General features: G+C 39.6%; 1 long non-coding RNA gene across 3 annotated transcripts in view; it reads left to right on the top strand.

The window, feature by feature from the left end:
- Positions 1-19869, top strand: part of LOC140736065 (uncharacterized) — an 82990-nt gene extending 63121 nt beyond the window's left edge. For all 3 annotated transcript variants that reach the window (XR_012100878.1, XR_012100879.1, XR_012100880.1), the window contains 2 exons: positions 17455-17553; positions 19502-19869. This is a non-coding gene — a long non-coding RNA (uncharacterized lncRNA). The remainder of the gene's footprint in view (positions 1-17454; positions 17554-19501) is intronic.
- The last annotated feature ends 414 nt before the right edge of the window (positions 19870-20283 follow it).

The following is a 20283-nucleotide window of genomic DNA, read 5'->3' on the forward strand; positions in this document are numbered from 1 at the left end:
GCTTGTTGGTTGTTCTATTTCACAGTTACAAATGTCATTCCCACAGGAATTATCTTTCCTCCAGCATAGGTTCTTAGCTGGATATCTGCAGTCTTCAGTTTAATCTCTTTGAAATGCTGTTGAAACTCATTTTGTTGAATGACTGAAACAGCCAGGCCAGTGTTCAATGCCAATTTTTCAGACATTTTTAAACTTTCCCACTCCCAGTGCTTCAAAACATCCACCATTGTCCCTGTACCTAAGACCAGGGTAACATATCTGAATGACTGGTGGCTTGTCGCACTCACCTCAATAATAAGCAAATGCTTTGACAGCCTGTCAAGGACTTCACCTGCAGCGTGCTACCACCCACACTGGACCCCTACAAATTGCCTACCGACAAAACTGATCGACAGATGACGCAATAGCCACAGCTCTACACACCGTTCTTACACATCTGGAGAAGGATGCTTATATGAGAATACGTACTGTTCTTGGACTACAGTTCAGCATTCAACACTATTATTCCTGCCAGGCTTGACAAGAAGCTCTGAGAACTCAGCCCTCACCCTGCCTTGTACAGCTGGATCCTGGACTTCCTGTCAGATCATCAGCAGATGATAAGAATGGGCTGCATCATCTCTGCCCCTCTGATCCTCAAAACAGGTGTCCCTCAGGGCTGTGTCCAAAGCCCCCTCCTTTTCTGTCTGTATACCCATGACTGTGTCAGCACCCACAGCAACAATCTGCTAATTAAATTTGCTGACATTACTACATTGATTAGCCTTATCTCAAATAATAATGAGGCAGCCTAGAGAGAAATCATCACCCTGACACAGTGGTGTCAAGAAAACAACCTCTCCCTCAATGTTGCAAAAACGAAGGAGTTGGTTATGGACTACAGGAGGAATAGAGTCAGGCTAACCCCTATTGACATCAATGGATCTGGGTTTGAGAGGACGAACAGATTTAAGTTCCTCAGCATACACATCACCGAGGATCTCACATGGTCTGTACATACTGGCTGTGTGGTGAAAAAAGCACAACAGTGCCTCTTTCTCCTACAATTGAAGAAGTTTGGCATGAGTCCCCAAATCCTAAGGACTTTCTACAGGGGCACAATTGAAAGAATCTTGACTGGCTGTACCACTGCCTGGTATAGGAACTGTACTTCCTTCAATCACAGGGCTCTGCAGAGAGTGGTGTGGACAGCCCAGCGCATCTGTAGATGTGAACTTCCCACTATTTAGGATACTTACAGAGATAGGTGTGTCAAAAGGGCCCAAAGGGTCGTTGGGGACCTGAGTCACCCAACCACAAACTGTTCCAGCTGCTACCATCCGGGAAACGGTACCACAGCACAAAAGCCAGGACCAACAGGCTCCGGGACAGCTTCCTTCACCAGACCACCAGACTGATTAATTCATGCTGTCACAGTTGTATGTTATATTGTTGTATAACATACTGTAATATTATTGTTATATTATCTATGTACAAATATTGTTATATTATCTGTATTATATTGACTGCCCTGTTGTATGTACTATTTATTAAAAATTACTATAAATTGCACATTGTACATTTCAATGGAGACGTAACGTAAATATTTAACGTAAAGTACGTAATGTAACGTACATGAAGGATGTAGGAAATAAAGTCAATTCAACTCAGATCATTTGCTCTTCACTTACGATGCAAACCATATTGTTCGTCTATTGTTAGTTTTCACATTGTGAATCTCAAGGCCAGTCCTTTGTCACTCTCATCTTTATAGGCATCCGTTAGTCTCGTGAGACCATGGATTTGCGCCTTGGAAGGTTTCCAGGGCGCAGACCTGGGCAGGGTTGTATGGGAGATCTGCAGTTGCCCATGCTGCAAGCCTTTCCCTCTCCACACCACTGATGTTGTCCAAGGGAAGGGCACTAGGACCCAAGCAGCTTGGCACTGGTGTCATCGCAGAGCAATGTGTTGTTAATTGTCTTGCTCAAGGATACAACACGCTGCCTCAGCTGAGGCTCAAACCAGTGACCTTTAGATCACTAGACCGATGCCTTATCCACTAGGCCACATGCCAACATATTCACTCTCATCATAATCAGATTTTTCATCAATGGCATGCAGATTAGAGCTCTTTTTGAAACTGCAACTTGACCTTTTATCTTACTCTTCCCTGTGCAGTCTATTTATTTTTGTCTCCCAACATGCTCCTTGTATGTGTCCTACTTTGTTCCATTTTCTGAAGGATTCACCTTTAAACCTGTCAATCTTCTAAGAAAACTTTATGATTTTATACCTAATGCACGCAGCAAAACTAGAGCTTATTTCTCATTGGCTATTCCACTTGCTTTAAAATATTGTTCAATTTGCTCAGTATACCTATTCCAGTCATCTGCTGTGTAATCAAATATGTCTATATTACTGCTGTAGCCAGCTATTACTGCTTTTTTAATGACAACTTCATACTCACTGTTTATGAACACATTAATTTGTCCTTTTTTCTGCCTTTTTAGAATTCAAATGTCTTCTCCTCTTGCAAAAAAGGTGTGCTGTGCTTTTTTAACAAGTGTTCCCATGAGCTTTTATTTAACTTAAACGTCTCAGTGTACTTCAATAAGTAGGTAATCATCTTGGGTTCTTTAAAACATCCTCATTGCCACTGTTATGTTTTGTAACTCTAAAACATAAAAACTAATTCAAAGCAAACATGAAGCCGAGAATAACGTGTGTACCCTAGTTTCATTTTTACTTCAAATGAGACGTATGCCTATGATGTGGTGGGGTGATGATGTATGCCATTCATAAACTTTTACATATAAACTGTACTGAATTTTAAAAAACAACAAAGAATGCCTAATCAAACAACATATCTACAATATTGTCTACACCATGGAGGGATTGTCTACTGAGTCTCTGTGGGTGGAGGTTAGGAAAAGGAAGGGGTCAATAACTTTACTGGGTGTCTTATATAGTCCACCCAATTGTAACAGGGATATCGGGGAGCAAATAGGGAAACAGATCCTGGTGTAATAAGGTGTAATAATAACAGAGTTGTCGTGATGGGAGATTTTAATTTCCCAAATATCGATTGGCATCTCTCTACTGCAAGGGGTTTAGATGGGATGGAGATTGTTAGGGTGTTCAGGAAGGTTTCTTGACACAATATGTAGATACGTCTACAAGAGGAGAGGCTCCACTTGATTTGGTATTGGGAAATAAACCTGGTCAGGTGTCAGATGTCTCAGTGGGAGAGCATTTTGGAGACAATGATCATAATTCTATCTTGCTTACAATTGCATTGGAGAGAGATAGGAACAGACAAGTTAGAAAAGCATTTAATTGGAGTAAGGGGAATTATGAGGCTATCAGGTAGGAAATTGGAAGCTTAAATTGGGAACACATGGTCTCAGGGAAAAGTACAGAAGAAATGTGACAAATATTCAGGGGATATTTGTGTGGTGTTCTGTATTGGTACATTCCAATGAGACAGGGAAGTCATGGTAGTGTACAGGAACCGTGGTGTACAAAGACTTTAATGAATCTGGTCAAGAAGAAAAGAAAAGCTTACAAAAGGTTCAGAGAGCTAGGTAATGTTAGAGATCTAGAAGATTATAAGGCTAATAGGAAGAAGTTTAAGAAGGAAATTAGGAGAGCCAGAACGGGCCTTGAGAAGGCCTTGGTGGGCAGGATTAGGGAAAACCCCAAGGCATTCTACATGTATGTGAAGAGCAAGAGGATAGCACGTGAAAGAATAGGACCTATCAAGTGTTACAGAGGGAAAGTGTGTATGGAATTGGAGGAAACAGCAGAGGTACTTAATGAATACTTTAATTCAGTATTCACTATGGAAAGGATCTTGCTGATTGTAGTGATGACTTGCAGCAGACTGAAAAGCTTGAGGTTGTAGATATTAAGGAAGAGGATGTGCTGGGGCTTTTGGAAAGCATCAAGTTGGATAAGCGCCGGGACCGGATGAGGTGTACCCCAGGCTACTGTGGGAGGTGAGGGAGGAGATTGCTGAGCCTCTGGCCATGATCTTTGCATCATCAAGGGGGACGGGAGAGGTTCCGGAGGATTGGAGGGTTGTGGATGTTGTTCCTTTAATTAAGAAAGGGAGCAGATATAGCCCAGAAAATTATAGACCAGTGAGTCATATGTCAGTGGTTGGTAAGTTGATGGAGAAGATCCTGAGAGGCAGGATTTATGAACATTTAGAGAAGTATAATATGATTAGCAATAGTCAGCAAGGCTTTGTTAAGGGCAGGTCGTGCCTTACGAGCCTGATTGAATTTTTTGAGGATGTGACTAAAAACATTGATGAAGGAAGAGCAGTAGATGTAGTGTATATGGATTTTAGCAAGGCATTTGATAAGGTATCTTGGTGTCTGAGTCCATAGGATGCTCAAAGCAGCTGCGCCGGTTGACTCTGTTGTTAAGAAGGTGTACAGTGTATTGACCTTCATCAATCGTGGAATTGAATTTAGGAGCTGAGAGGTAATATTGCAACTATATAGGAACCTGGTCATACTCCACTTGGAGAACTGTGCTCAGTTCTGGTCTCCTCACCACAGGAAGGATGTGGAAGACATAGAAAGGGTGAAGAGGAGATTTACAAAGATGTTGCCTGGATTGGGGAGCATGCCTTATAAGAATAGGTTGAGTGAACTCGGCCTTTTCTCCTTGGAGCGATGGAGGATGAGAGGTGACCTGATAGAGGTGTATAAGATGATGAGAGGCATTGATCACAGAGGTGTGGATAGTCAGAGGATTTTTCCCAGGGCTGAAATGTTTGCCACAAGTGGACACGGGTTTAAGGTGCTGGGGAGTAGGTACAGAGGAGATGTCAGGGATAGGTTTTTTACTCAGAGAGTGGTGAGTGCGTGGAATGGGCTACCAGCAATGGTGGTGGAGGCGGATATAACAGGGTCTTTTAAGAGACTTTTGGATAGGTACATGGAGCTTAGAAAAATAGAGGGCTATAGGTAAGCCTATTAACTTCTAAGGTAGAGACATGTTCAGCACAACTTTGTGGGCCGAAGGGCCTGTATTTTGCTGTAGCTTTTCTATGTTTCTATGTTTCAATATTACTTAAATATTACTGAAAAACTTAAATACATTACAAGTCTTATAAAGTCTCAACATTACATTCTTGCTTTTCTATTCTTGTCATTCTTCCTTCCTTATTACTGACCCAATCTGCAGGTTAATCTTTAGGAAATCTAGCACTGGAATCTCCATGTTCCTTTCCACCTCTGATTTCTGAATTTGTTCCCCATTTAGAAAATTGTCTACCACTATATTCCTTCTACCAAAGTGCATTACCATACTCTTCCCAACACTATTCTTCATCTACCACTTCTTTGCATTTTCTCCCAATCTGTCTAAGTCCATTGCAGACGTCCTGCTTCCTCAATACTACCTGCCCCTCCACCTATCTTTGTATCATCTGCAAACTTAACCACAAAGCCATCAATTCTATTATCCCAGAGTATTAACATATAATTTGAAAAGATTCGGGCCCAACATTAACCCAATCTGAACACCATTTGTCACTGGCAGCTAACCATAAAAGGCCCCTTGTATTCCTACTCTTTGCCTCCTGCTGGTCAGCCAGTATTTTGTATCTTTACATTGATTACCACTTAACATTGATTAATATTGTAGAAGGTGACAATATTTCTGCAAAAAGTCAGGATAATTTCCAGCTGCTCAGTGAGGAATTGTTTCCATTTGACCTTGAGTACTGCTGCCAGTAAACTAAAGGGATTACACTAAGGTATATCAAATATCAATTAATATCTTAGGTCCATCTGCATGGCAGGAGTCTTACTGAAAATAATAAGTTCTTACTATTAGAGCCACGGTGAGTTCAGTGTGATGTTCAGTACTGATGTGTGTATAATTGGCAAAAACATCACAGTGCTCTGAAATTATTGTAAGGAAATAACTATAAACATCGGATCCTCTTTGTAGAAAGGGCCTGTTGAAACTTGGCTGTACACAAAAGATGCTGTCTTTAATCAGAGTTCCACAAATGAAACAACCATGCAGTACTGGAAGCAAGCCTCATTTGAGTTCAACAAATGCACCAAGTCCCCATTAACATGCTGGCTACAATCACAGCAATGTGAAATGGAAGCAACTCCATGCTGTTCAGCCGGGCCTTATCCCAATCCATTTCAGAAAGACCTGTAACACCTTGCATTGTTAATCACAGAATAATGCTGATTAAACATCAGAAGCTAACATCCTGACCAAAATCTATGTCAAAAGTCAGTCGCAGGTTGATGTGGATCACTTTTATTTTGTTTCAACTATTACCAGCAAAGACTCTGTCAGCTTTGGCGAACTGCAATCCCAGATCTGGAATGACAAACTACTAACTATCAACTCAAAGGTGTCAATCAATCAATGTTATGTCCTTAGTAATTTTATGCATCTGTGAAAGCTGAATAGGTCGGAGCACTGAACAGCTTTCACCTCTGCAATCTGAGAGAAATCTTTGGAATCATTCAGGACCAAATGTATCGCTAAGATTGTGATCCTTAAGAGAAGTGGACTACAATCTATGAAAAAAATGTGTGGATACCGGAAATCTAAAACAAAAACAGAAAAGTCTGGAAACACTCAGCAGATCGGGCAGCATCTGTGGAAAGAGAAACAGATGTGTTTCAGGTCTGTGGCCCTTTATCAGAATTAAGAAACAGAGAGGTACAGGTTACTCTTTGGTTTGAGTACTAAAGGAGTGTCTGTGATAGGATGTGTCAAAATGACAATCTATACAGGCTACATTGCCGCTTGATCACTCCTTTCATCCTCTGTGTTTTATTGCTGGCAGCATGTCGATTATATGGCACAATACCAAATCCCGTTACACATGCACAGTATCACCCACACTACCTTCATCAGTGCCCATGATCAGAAAACTCAATCGAGTTAGATAAACAAAGTTGGACAAACAGAATTATCTGTGACTAACCTGATGCTGTCATATATTAACCCCATGTTTTCCAAGTGCCAATTAATTTTGATTCTGAGTATATTGTCAAATAGCTTCCTTGGCACCCATGTTTAGTGTACTGGCCCCTGGTTGTCAAATCTGTGTGTTTATGAACTGGAATAACATTTGTAATCCTTCAGGGCACTGGGAACATCCCAGCCTTGTGATTGATTTTCAAGTGAGATTCCATTTTTGTGTACATAAATATTGTGCCTTGTGCATGCTTTTCCATGACTAAGTACATCATTTCAAAAGTTTAGGCTTTGTTTTCAGATCCTCAATGTACAAAATGCAATATTGTACTGAGGTGCCTGGGTATACAGAATGACGTATGAAGATATACAGCTTGCATTGAGACACTACTTGCTGAAAATTCAGGTCAGGTCGGTCTGTGGAAGAGAAATACGTTTAATAGGCAAACAGTGCTGTTTCTTCATTTGTAGGGTTAAAAAATGTAATTCTTAACAAACCTCATACAATTGTCAGGAGCTCCATTCCTCAGAGGATGATAATTTCCTGATCCTACATTAGATTAACTGGTCCCATACAATGACTATTCTGTGATTCTTGTATCAAACCAAAGTTTGTCAGCGCTTCTCCTCTATGCCTTACTGCTATTTGTGTCCACATCTTAGTTCCACAATTTCTTATGGTTCCAATCGAATAGGTTGGTTGACTTTCAAATACATTATACATATTTGCTCAATTCAACCTGTGTACCTTGGATAATAACATCTGATAATGCTGAGCACTCTAAAAATCTGCAGAAAGTAAAACAGTTAACATTTACTGACTTTCACAACTATTTTGACTATGAACTTACTGACTCTCAGAACTATCTTGACTATACCTCTTCCACCCGTCACTTGTATAAATGTTGTTCACTTTTCTCAGTTCCTTTGTCTCCACCACATTTGTTCTCAACCCATTCACCTCCTCCCTCACCTCCATTCAGGTCCCCTAACAGTCCTTCCAGATGAGGCAACACTTCACCTGCAAACCCACTGGGGTCATCTATTATGCTCCGTACTCCTGATGTGTCCTGCTCTACATTGGTGAGACCTGACATAACTTGGGAAACTGCTTGGTTGAACACCTCTGCTCCATCCATCAAAAGTGGAACTTCTTGGTGGCCATACATTTTAATTCCAATTCCCATTCCTTTTCTGACATGTTAGTCCATGGATTCCTCTTGTGCTAAGATGAGGCCACCCTCAGGGTGGAGGAGCAACACCTTATATTCTGTCTGGGCAGCCTAATGAAGGCATGCATATCGATTTCTCCTTCTGGTAAAAAAAAAATTCCTCCTCCCCTCTTCTTCTATTCCCCTCTCTGGCCTTTTACTTCTTCTCACTTGCCTATTAACTCCCCCTGGGTCCCATCTTTTCTTTTCTCCTATGGTCCACTCTCCTCTCCTATCAGATTCCTTCTTCTCCTGCCCTTTATCTTTCCAACCCATCTGGTTTCACCTATCACTATTTAGCAATCCTCCTTCCCCATTCCCAACTTTTATTCTGATATATTCCTCCTTCCTTTTCAGTGCTGAAGAAGGGTCTCAGCCCCAAAAGGTCAACTATTTATTCATTACCATAGATGCTGCCTGACCTGCTGAGTTCCTCCAGCAATTTTTTTTTGTGCATTACTTTGTTCTCAAGAAAAGATTTTCCATTCTAGAATATCTGAGATGTCCCCCTTCTTCAAAGAAAGTGGTTTCCCTTCCTCTACCATTGATACTGCCCTCATCCACATCTCCTCCATTTTCTTTACCCTATATTCCTGCTGCCATAACAGGGACAGAGTTCCCCTTCTCCTAACCTACCACCCCAAAAGCCTCCACATCTAACACATCATTCTCTGTAACTTCTGCCATCTTCAATAGGATCCTACCACTAAACATATCTTTCCCTCACCCCCACTCTCTGCTTTCTGCAGGATCGCCCTCTACAGGATCCCTTATCCACTCGTTTTCCCTCCCTACTGATCTCTCTCCTGGCATTTACCTCTGCAAGCAGGATAAGTGCTATACTGCCCCTTCACCTCATCCTTCACCAACATTCAGGGCCCCAAACAGTCCTTCCAAATGAGGAGACACTTCACCTGTGAGTTATTTTGGGTTATCTACTGTATCTGGTGCTTACAATATGGCCTCTTCAACATCAGTGACCATAAGATATAGGAGCAGTAGGCCCTTTGGCCCATCGAGTCTGCTCCGCCATTCAATCCTGGGCTGATCCAATTCTTCCAATCATCCCCACTCTCCTGCCTTCTCCCCATACCCTTTGATGCCCTGGCATCAGAATTTGCATCTTTTTATTTTAATAACTTCAAATAATTATTCTATATCTTACATTTATACCTATTGCAGTCTAACCTTTTGCTATTCACTATGCTTGTAACCATTCTATTCACCAGGTGCAATCATCCATTTGTTAATAAATATTGCTGCTTTAATCAATCACAGAAATTTCTCTATATGTCCACCTCACAACCATAGCACCACGCATCTCTCTCTCTCTCTCTCTCTCTCTCTCGCTCTCGCTCTCGCTCTCTCTCTCTCTCTCTCTCTCTCTCTCTCTCTCTCGCTCTCGCTCTCTCCCCCTCTCTCTCCTCTTCCCTGTCCTGTAAACCCATTTCCCATTTCTGATGCAAGGTCATTGGCTTCTCTCTCTGCAGATTCTTGGGGTGAGGTTGCAGAGGTTATCATTTTCTCCCAACCTTCCTAGATGTATACCTAATTGGTGGTGGCATCCGTCGGTCTCGAGAGACCATGGATCTGCGCCTGGAGTTTCCAGAGCGCAGGCCTGGGCAGGGTTGTATGGGAGACCAGCAGTTGCCCAAGCTGCAGGCATTCCCCTCTCCATGCCACCGATGTTGTCCAAGGGAAGGGCACTAGGACCCAAGCAGCTTGGCACCGGTGACGTCGCAGAGCAATGTGTTGTTAAGTGCCTTGCTCAAGGACACAAACACGTTGCCTCAGCTGAGGCTCGAACCAGTGACCTTCAGGTTACTAGTCTGATGCCTTGCACACTAGGCCATGCGCCAACACATACCTAATTATTATGCCCTGAAATTTGTTTAGCTGTAAATTAGCTAATCTCTGGACTGGGTAACTGAAAGCTGTCTCCCACCAGGGATCTCCACTTTATAAAGGAACTAGAGGCAACTGACTTCATAATACACCTCATTTACTGGTCTAAATCCTCAACTCCATACACTGCAAGGAATGCAGACAGATGTAGGGTTAACAAATAAACTCTTCTCGGGGATTCAGCTGGGTACAGGTATCAATTATAACTGATGTTTTGATGACAAACTCTGCTATCTTCTTTAGGGATGATGCCTGAGGCGTGTTTAGTCTGGAGGTATTTATAACCCCATAGTCTGTCCCTCCTGATTGGTTAGTCCTCACCCAATCAGGTTATTGCTCTACAACCTGGATTACAATCAAATTCCAGTTCTTACTCAAAGTGAGACCTTCAGATTTTTTTTGAAATTCTTTTTCTCCAGTTTTATTTCAATGGCTTCCTTTACCAGGCAGTTCAAAAAGCCATTGGCGCAACACAGTAGTTTTGTGCCTTTGCAGTCAATGCTATGGTGATTGCAAATATAGTGTTCTGCTTTGGGAGGTTGGCTATGACTAGACTGAACTCCTGCCTCAGCAAGGACTTGGACCCATTGCAATTTGCCTATCGCCACAATAGGTCAACGGCAGACGCAATCTCAATGGCTCCCCACACGGCTTTAGACCAGCTGGACAACACAAGCATATACGTTAGAATGCTGTTCATTGACTATAGTTCAGCATTTAATACCATCATTCCCACAATCCTGATTGAGAAGTTGCAGAACATGGGCCTCTACACATCCCTCTACAATTGGACCTTCTACTTACTAACAGGAAGACCACAATCTGTGCAGATTGGTGATAACATATCCTCTTTGCTGACGATCAACACTGGTGCACCTCAGGGGTGTGTGCTTAGCCCTCTGCTCTACTTTCTATATAACATGACTGTATGGCTAGGGATAGCTCAAATATCATCTATAAATTTGCTGACGATACAACCATTGTTTATAGAATCTCAGGTGGTGACGAGAGGGTGTACAGGAGTGATATATGCCAACTAGTGGAGTGGTGTCACAGCAACAACCTGGTACTTAACGTCAGTAAGACAAAAGAGCTGATTGTGGACTTCAGGAAGGGTAAGACGAAGGAACACATACCAATCCTCATAGACGGATCAGAAGTGGAGAGAGTGAGCAATTTCAAGTTCCTGGTTGTCAAGATCTCTGAGGATCTAACCTGGTCCCAACATATCGATGTAGTTATAAAAGGCAAGACAGTGCCTATACTTTATTAATAATACTTTATTTACTTTATTAGCATGTCAACAAATATACACAAAAACTTCTATAGATGTACATGGGGTGCATTCTGACAGGCTGCATCACTGTCTGGTATGGAGGGGCTACTGCACAGGATCAAAAGAAGCTGCAGAAGGTTGTAAATCTAGTCAGCTCCATCTTAGGTACTAGCCTACAAAGTACCCAGGACACTTTCAGGGAGCGGTGTCTCAGAAAGGCATTGTCCATTATTAAGGACCTCCAGCACCCAGGGCATGCCCTTTTCTCACTGTTACCATCTGGTAGGAGGTACAGAAGCCTGAAGACACACACTCAGTGATTCAGGAACAGCTTCTTCCCCTCCGCAATCCGATTCTTAAATGGACAATGGACACTAGCTCACTTTCTTTTAATATAGGGAATTACTGTTTTTGCACTTTTTTAAATCTATTCAATATATGTAATTGATTTACTTATCTATTTATTTGTTTATTTTATTTATTATTAGTTTTATTTGTTTCTCTGTTAGATTATGTATTGCATTGAACTGCTGCTGCTAAGTTAACAAATTTCATGTCACATGCCGGTGATGATAAACCTGATTCTGATTCTGATTTGTAATTGAAACTTTGTTTTTATTTGATATCTGTACTGACTGGAAGCTTGAGATGAGTTTATTCCTTCTTCCGTTGCAGGGTTGTAATGTTACGTGATTTTAACATCCCTAACATTGATTGGAACTGCCATAGTCCAAAAGGGTTAGATAGGGAAGAATGTGTTAAATGTGTCTAGGAAAGTTTTCTGACATAATATGTAGAAGGGACTACCAGAGAAGGTCTGTAATCAATTTCCTCTTGGGAAATGAGGCAGGGCAACTAGCTGATTGGTCAGTGAGGGAGCACTTTGGGACTAGTGGCCATGATTCTATTAGTTTGAAGATAATGATAGGACTGGGTGACAAGTTATAGTCCTAAATTAGAACAAGGCTAATTATGATGATAATAGACAAGAGCTTGCAAAGGTTGATTGGGAGAGGCTGTGTGTGGTTTAAAGCCTGGCAAATGGAGACTTCTAAAAGTGAGATAAGGAGAGTTTCACCATGTTCTGTTAGAGTGAAGGGCAAGATCAGTAGGATTAGCAAACCTTGGTTCTGAGGGATATTGAGGTGCTGGTCAGACAATGGAGAAGGTATATATCAGGTTTAGGCAGCTGGAATCAGGTGAGTCCCTTGAGAAGTACAAGTGATGTACAAGTACACTTACAAAGGAAATTCAGAGGGCAGAAAGGAATGTGAAATATCCTTGGCAGATGTAGAATCTTAAAAGATTAAAAGTATATTTAAAGCAAAAGGATATCAAGGGAGAGGGTTGTTTCCTTTAGGATCAGTGTGGTTATCTAAGTGCAGAGCCCTCGGAAATGAGCAAAGTCTTAATTGAATTCTTCATCTGCACTTACAATGAAGGACATGAAAACTAGTGAGTTCAGAGAAGAATGCAGTGTTATTCTGAAGTATGTCAACATTCTGTAGGAGGAGGTAAAGGTATCTCAATGTACACAAAAGTGAATAGATCCCTGGTATTTCCTTGGATGTTGTGACAAGCAAAGGAGGAGATTGCTGGGGTCTGAACTTTTTTAGCCATGAGTGAGGTACCAGAAGACTGGAGGATGGCTAATGCAGTGCCATTTTTTAAGAAGGCTTGCAAGGAGAAGTTGGGGAACAACAGGCCAATGAACCTTACCTCAATGGTGCGAAAGTTACTGAAGGGATTCTCAGGGACAAGCTTTCTTTGTATTTGGAAAGATAAGGTCAGATTAAGGATAGACAGCATGGTTTTGTTCCTGGGAGGTAACGATACAAAAATTTGAGATTTTTGAGGAGATAGCCAAGAGGAATGATGAGGACAGGGCATTAGATAGTATCTACATAGACTAAAGACAGGTCTTTGACAACATCCTTCCTGTTAGGTTGTCTATAAGTTTGGAATAGCTAGAATCCAGGGTGAGTTAGCAAATTAGACTCAAAATTGTCAGTGGTAGAGGGCAGAGAGTGGTAGTGGAAGATTGCTTTTTTGATTGGAGACCTATAACCAGTGGCATGATGCAGAAATCATTGTGGGGTCCTCCATTGCCCTTCGTATACAGTATATTAATTTTTTTGGAAAAGAATGTAGGTGGCATGCGTAGTAAGTTTACAGATAACACCAAAATTATTGATTTATTCAAAGGTGAAATAAGTTGTCTAAGGTCTAACAACAAGATCTACTTCAAATGGGGAAGTGGGCAAAGGAATCTCTAATGGAATTTAACTCAGACAAGTGCAAAGGTATCCATTTTGAGAAATTAATCCAGGCCAGGCAGTAGACAATGATTGGCAAAGCCTGGAGGAATGAACAGCGAGACCAAGTGAACGTACACAATTCCCTGAAATGATGACACAGGTTCACAGAGTGGTGAAGAAGGCATATATTAACCTTGTCTTCAGCAACCAAAGCAGTGACATAGAAGTTAGAACGTCATGTTATAGTTGTAGAAATCACTGGTTAACCTAGAGTTAAAGTAGTGTGTACAGTACAGATGGTCACACTGTAGGAAGAATGTGAATCAGGGAGCATGCAGTCACACTGGGTACTTTGGGGGATTTCTAGGAGCAGTGCTCCCGCCAGGGAATCAACTGTTTTATAGACAGTAATAATCATATTTTAATCTGAATGTAATCACTGCCTTGTAAATACTGAAACACTTGTACTTTGTGTATTTGTTGTGTAAATAAACTTTTATAGTTTTGTTAAAAAAAAGAATGTGAATAAGCAGAAAAAATTCCTCAGAGTATTGCCTGGACTGGGGAACGATTTGGAAGGAGATATTCGATAAGTTGTGACTGTTTTCTTTGGATTGAAAAAGGGTGAGGAGCGACCTTATCGAGGTTTATAAAATAAAGAGGGGTATAGATAGAGCATATAGTTGCAGATTTTTTCTCAGGCTACGTGGAATCTAAAGTGAGAAGGCATAGGTTTAATGTGAGAAGAAAAGGATTTAAAGGGAACCCAAGGGGCAAATTTTTCACACAAACAGTGATGGTGAAATGCATTACCAGGAGAGGTGGTAGAGGCAGGTATAATTAATGTATTTTTTAAGACATTAGACAGGTATTGTCCATGCACAGGAAAAGTTTAGAGGGATATGGGCTAAACACAGGCACATGCAATCAATGTACTCTACATAGGCATTTTGGTCAGCATAGATGAGTTGGGCCATGGATCCTGTTTCCATGCAGTACCTTCCAAAAGACTATGAGAGATAGGAAGTAAATATTGACCTTGCCAGGGACAACTGTGGCTGATCAATGAATTGTTTGAACCTGGGGCCCAAGTCCATAGATCCATGAAAGTGACTGCACAGGTTGATAGGGTGGTAAAGAAAGCATATGGTATGCTTGCTTTTATTAGTCAAGAGCTCAAGAGTACAGAAACTGCATTGCTGCTTTATGAAACTCTAATTAAACCACATGTGGAGTATTGCTTTTAATTCTGCTTGTCCCATTATGAGGAAAATTGTGGAGGCTTTGGAGGGGTATAAAAGAGGTTTACCACAATGTTGGATCAGAGAGCACGTATTCTGGGGAGAGGTTGGACGAACTTGGGTTATTTTCTCTGGAACAGTGGAGGCTGAGGGGAGACCTGGTACAAAGTCCACAGCTGGTATCTTCTTCTCAGGGTTGAAATAGAGGACATGCATTTAATGTGAGAAGTGGCAAGTTCAAAGGAAATATGCATGGCAAATACTTTTTTGTTTTAAAAATAATGGTGTGGCGGGTGCCTGGAATGCTCTGCCAGGTGTATTAGGGGAGGAAAATTTGATAAAGGCAATTAAGAGGCTCTCGGTAAAGCACATGAATTAGCCAAAAATGGAGGAATATGGACGTTGTGCAAGAAGAGATTAGTTTATTTTGGCTTTTAATTATCAGTTAAATTAGGTTTGCACCACCTCAAAGGACTTGTTCCTGTGCTATGTTCTATGTTCTATTGTCTCTGTCTATTTGTTAATTTTAGCACTTTGGACTTAATCACAGACTATTTACAACCACATAAATCAGATTACCATGTTTTCATGATCCAGGTTTCTCAATAATTCTTTCACTCTGCATTTAATTTCCACTCTCACCAAATGCCTGTTGTAAAGTCCTCACTAATTTCACTTCCATTCAACAGTGTGCTTTAAGATCTTGGCTCTTGCAATTGCATTTTCTTATAATCTCAGGTGAACACAATTTATACTTTTGTTTATTTTGGAATATTTATATACAAACACTCTGATAAACATTACTGCTTATATAAAATAAGTAGTTGGCATACCAAGTTTGTTGTGTCTGTGCACAACTACATATCAATTAACTAAAAGCATGCATTTGAAAGATGGCTTTAACTGGTGTATTCACATTGCAGCAAAAGAGCAATGTGCATGCGTAGACAGCAGATCATGCATAATGCTAAGGGGATTCATTGCTTTAAAAGAAATAGATCCATACATTACAAGGTTATTCATGGTTTCTTTGAAGCTGAAGTGGGGCAGTTTTTATCTGGGCTTAATCTTTTAATATGGCTGATCAGGTGTTGCATTTTGGTGACCACTTACAAGTCCTCAGCTTCTGCTTTAGGGTTAGAACATCAGGAAAGGCAACAGGAAACATTCAGTTTTTCATATGACAGTAATAATGGATCTCCTGTGGCATTGTTGACAGTAAGTGAAGGCTTTCCAAAGCAGGCAAGAAAAGGGACTAGACCTCTTGATGGTATATATGCTGAAGAAAATGTAATTAGATTTCTATTATACTCTGTCTCACTATCACTTCTCACCTTGTCAAAAGCGAGCTACTGCATTTTCATCACCTGGTTTTAACTTCTAAACTTTTTCCTTCAGCTACTTTACTGTTTAATTTCCTTTCTCCAAGGGTACTGAACAGGAAATCACAGACTTGGAACATGCACTTCCTCAGTGTATACATTGTGTGTGAAGGAGGAATGCACTGTTAATATGTTTCCTGGCTCCTGCAGACTTACATAAACACAAGTTCCATAAACTAACACATTTTACCTCATGAAACAGTGCAAGCTAATCATCTGTGCAGTTTGCAGATTTTATAGAAAAGGATGCAAAGATGATTTTAACAAGAATACATGAAAATGAATAAAAGTGGCAATTTCCATGACAATTTCTTATTTTTCTAATTAATTCTCATGGAAGTGCATAGTTCTGTCATACAATTTCTGAGTTAAGAACAGCAGATGGTATCCATAGTGGTGCTTCTATTTCACTTAGAGTTCATTAACAGAATCGCACAGTGGAGCATTTTTGTATGAAATCATAATTTGTCTGAAATGAGTGTTTTTAGGACATGGAAGATACTTTAGCTACAAGATATCACGTTATAAAGTATTTTATTTGGACACTTTGGTTTCAAACCTCAGTCTCTAAAGTAATAATATGGTTATAAAAATCATTATGGATTAAAGACATGTTCTGGTGACAAATGTTTTCCATAACTCCATGCAAAGACATAATGGTAGCAGTAGAGAGAGAGAGAGACAAGAAACAGGCACTTTCAGACGCAATTAAAATTACAATAGGCCAAAGTCTGTCAATTCCGGTTGACTTAATAAATAGAGTAATGGCAGAAGCAACAATTATTTAATCATAATTTGAATGTACAATATATGCTTATTCAAAACAATACCATTCAGTGCATCATGACAAATTGTAGTGATAGGATTTAATGTGTGATGGCATGTATGTGCAATTTTGGATGGTCAAATAAGTAAAGGAAAGATAACTACATCCTTGTATCAGCTAGAAGTACTTCATACCATCATCTCCCACAAGAGGGCTATACTGCTTCCCCATAAATATCCAAACAGATTGTATCCATCAATTTAAAGTTCTGTTTAATTAGATTGCACTGTTATGGCATGTGTCTTTGAATAAGATGTTCACATTCAAAATAACAGTGTAGTTATGGTAACAGAGACATTTTGTACAAAATCTGACAAACAATTCTTTCCTCAATTAGTAAAATATGAAAAAAGATTTGCTGGAGTCAAAAAATAAGACAAATTTAAAATTGCTTTCTGCCTCAACAGATGATTTTCTAGGATCAGATAAATATTTAGAAAACCAAAGGACATGAACAAATTAGAAAATTCATCATTATATTCAACATTGAAATAGATAACATTCAAGTAAGTTGCTTTAAAATGCATTTTTAAGTAAAGCCAAGTAAATTGTTATAATTTGGAAATGTTTAAAAATCAACATAGAAAAAGTATTTTGCTGGAATTGCAGTATGTTTGAATTGCCACAATTTTTTAGTAACAAGATAACACGATTCCAATGTGTAGGGGTTGTTGTTTATTCTGACGTTGTATACAAGCATTTAGTCCTTCTTCAAGCCTGTCTTTCATTATGTGCTTTGGCTGAAATATTGTCTATGTTGTTTAACATTTTCCAGCACGTAAGAAAAAGACTACCAGTGTGGAGATCTAAATGCACTCCATATTTCACTCAAAGTGCTAAACTATCAAATCTGAACCAGATTGCAACAAGTAATATTATGCTGGTTTATATTAATGGAATGTACATTGACTTAGTTTGACTGAATGTCACTTACTATCAGTGTTCAATCGCTGATTTAAATCAGTTCATTTTATCACAGATTCTCTTCAAGACTGGGCAGAAAGACAGAAAGAAAACTAAATGTAAAGAAATAAGTCCTATAATTATAATCCCATAAATCAATAGCACCACAGCAACAGTAATTCCCCTATTCCAGGGAGCTGAGTGTTATGTTTATACCAAAATTAAATTATATCAAATCTGCTCCTAAAAATTTGCAAAGTCTGTGAATTTACAACCATAGGTTTTGCAGAATAGACAAGTACACTACATTAATGTATTACCATTGGGAGCTGCTTTGAAATCAATGCCAGTATAAAGCAAATGAAGATTTATTTCTGGAATTGACCAAAGCAAATATAAATAAACATTTCTAACTTTGTTAAAAAAGAATTAAGTTATCCATAACATATGTAACTTTCCTATGACAATTAAATGCTTATCCAAACTATTGACAGTACATCAAATCTAAGACATATTATTTTGTAATATAAATTATTCTAAATTGGAAATGATAGTAATGATTCCACAGTAGATTATCAACAGATTTGCAACACACATCTCTGACTACTTCTTTGCACAATTATTTATTTTGAATTAGTAAATGCTTTTGTTAAAATAATATCCATAGAATCTCATATAGACGATATGACATAGAAGCTTAATTAGGCCATTTGGCCCATCGAGTCTGCTCCGCCATTCAATCATGGCTGATCCTTTTTTATACTTCCTCAGCCCCACTCCCCAGCCTTCTCCCCGTAACCTTTGATGCTATGTCCAATCAAGAACCTATCAAGCTCTGCCTTAAATACTCCCTCCACAGCTGCCTGTAGTAAGAAATTCCACAAATTCAACACCCTCTGGTTAAAGAATTTTCTCTGCTATTTGCTTTAAATGCATGTCCCTCTAATCCTGAGGCTATGCCCTCTTGTTCTAGATTCCCCCACCATGGGCAACATCCTTTCCATATCTACTCTGTCTAAGCCTTTCAACATTCGAAAAGATTCAGTGAGATCCCCCATCATCTTTCTAAATTCCAGCAAGGACAGACCCAGGGTTCCAATATTTATTAAATTCAAGATACCAGGCTTATATATTAAAATAGAATCAACGAGATGTTCAAAGATTAAAAGTTAGTGTATGAAGATGTACATTAATAAAATCAACTTTTTTTCTCAAGATTGCTTCAAAATATAGAACACAAATATGTCCCAACCATACTAATAGAAGTTCCTTGTATCACATTGAAATTTGATTAAAATGGAAATCAATTCAGTTTGATAGGCAAGTAGCTGAGAAGACTGCGTGAAATAACAATGTATTGTTGAAAGACGTTCCTGCTCTGTTTTATAGATATACAGCTAAGTTATTGTGGATTCTGTGGTAAATGTTGCATTTATATTCTTTTATAAATATCACTAATTAAATATGTTGCTATTTCAAAGAACTGTTTATGATAAACATAATTTAGCAAAAAAAAACAATTATTTACAACATATTCTTGTTTGCACTTAGTTGGCTCTGTTGAGACTATGTCATTCTCATGCTCAGCACCAAATGCTGGTTCAAGCCTATCATGGGAAGAGGCTGTTCTCAAAGCTTCCTCGAGGAAATACAACATCCCCATCAACTTCTGGCAACCTCTGCACCTGACGAGCAGAGTACCTCAAAGCATACAGAAAACAATGGAAGGAACACACCAGCTCACAATATATCCAATCAGGGACCTGGAAAATGCCTGCAGATCCCACATTGCACTGCCCTCATTGGCTGCCTCAGAGCCTGCAAACCTGGATTAGAGGCAAGTTATCTGCAATGTCAATGCCTAAGATGATTACGAATCTGCCTCAGTACATGAGATCATTAAACCTGCATATTCAAAATGTGTAAAGTATTATTTTTTGATAAATATATTTAAACCTTCAGAAAGAAATCAATGCATTTGGTAAATGACTTCTTGGTGCTCAGATTTCTATCATTTGGAAAATCATCTGAACATCTTCATGATTTATTTCTAATAACTAGTTCACATTGCTACTTTGCTTCAGCAGCTTCTGCACAATGGAACGAGTCCAACTTCTCCAATCTCACCAGCAGAAGTGTGGGAACAATCACTTTGACACCTTCTCCATAATAATCCTTAAATAGCCATGAAATTGTGACTTACACCACACAAGCACTTAATGCACATATTAAATTACAAAATCCCCAAGATACAAAAGTTATTGGAATAAAGAAAGGAAACTTAAGAACTGGTAGATTCCTAGAATTTCAAATGTTTAATTTAGCAGCTGAGA

Source organism: Hemitrygon akajei, chromosome 11 (genome assembly GCF_048418815.1).
Source record: "Hemitrygon akajei chromosome 11, sHemAka1.3, whole genome shotgun sequence".
NCBI lineage: Eukaryota > Metazoa > Chordata > Chondrichthyes > Myliobatiformes > Dasyatidae > Hemitrygon > Hemitrygon akajei.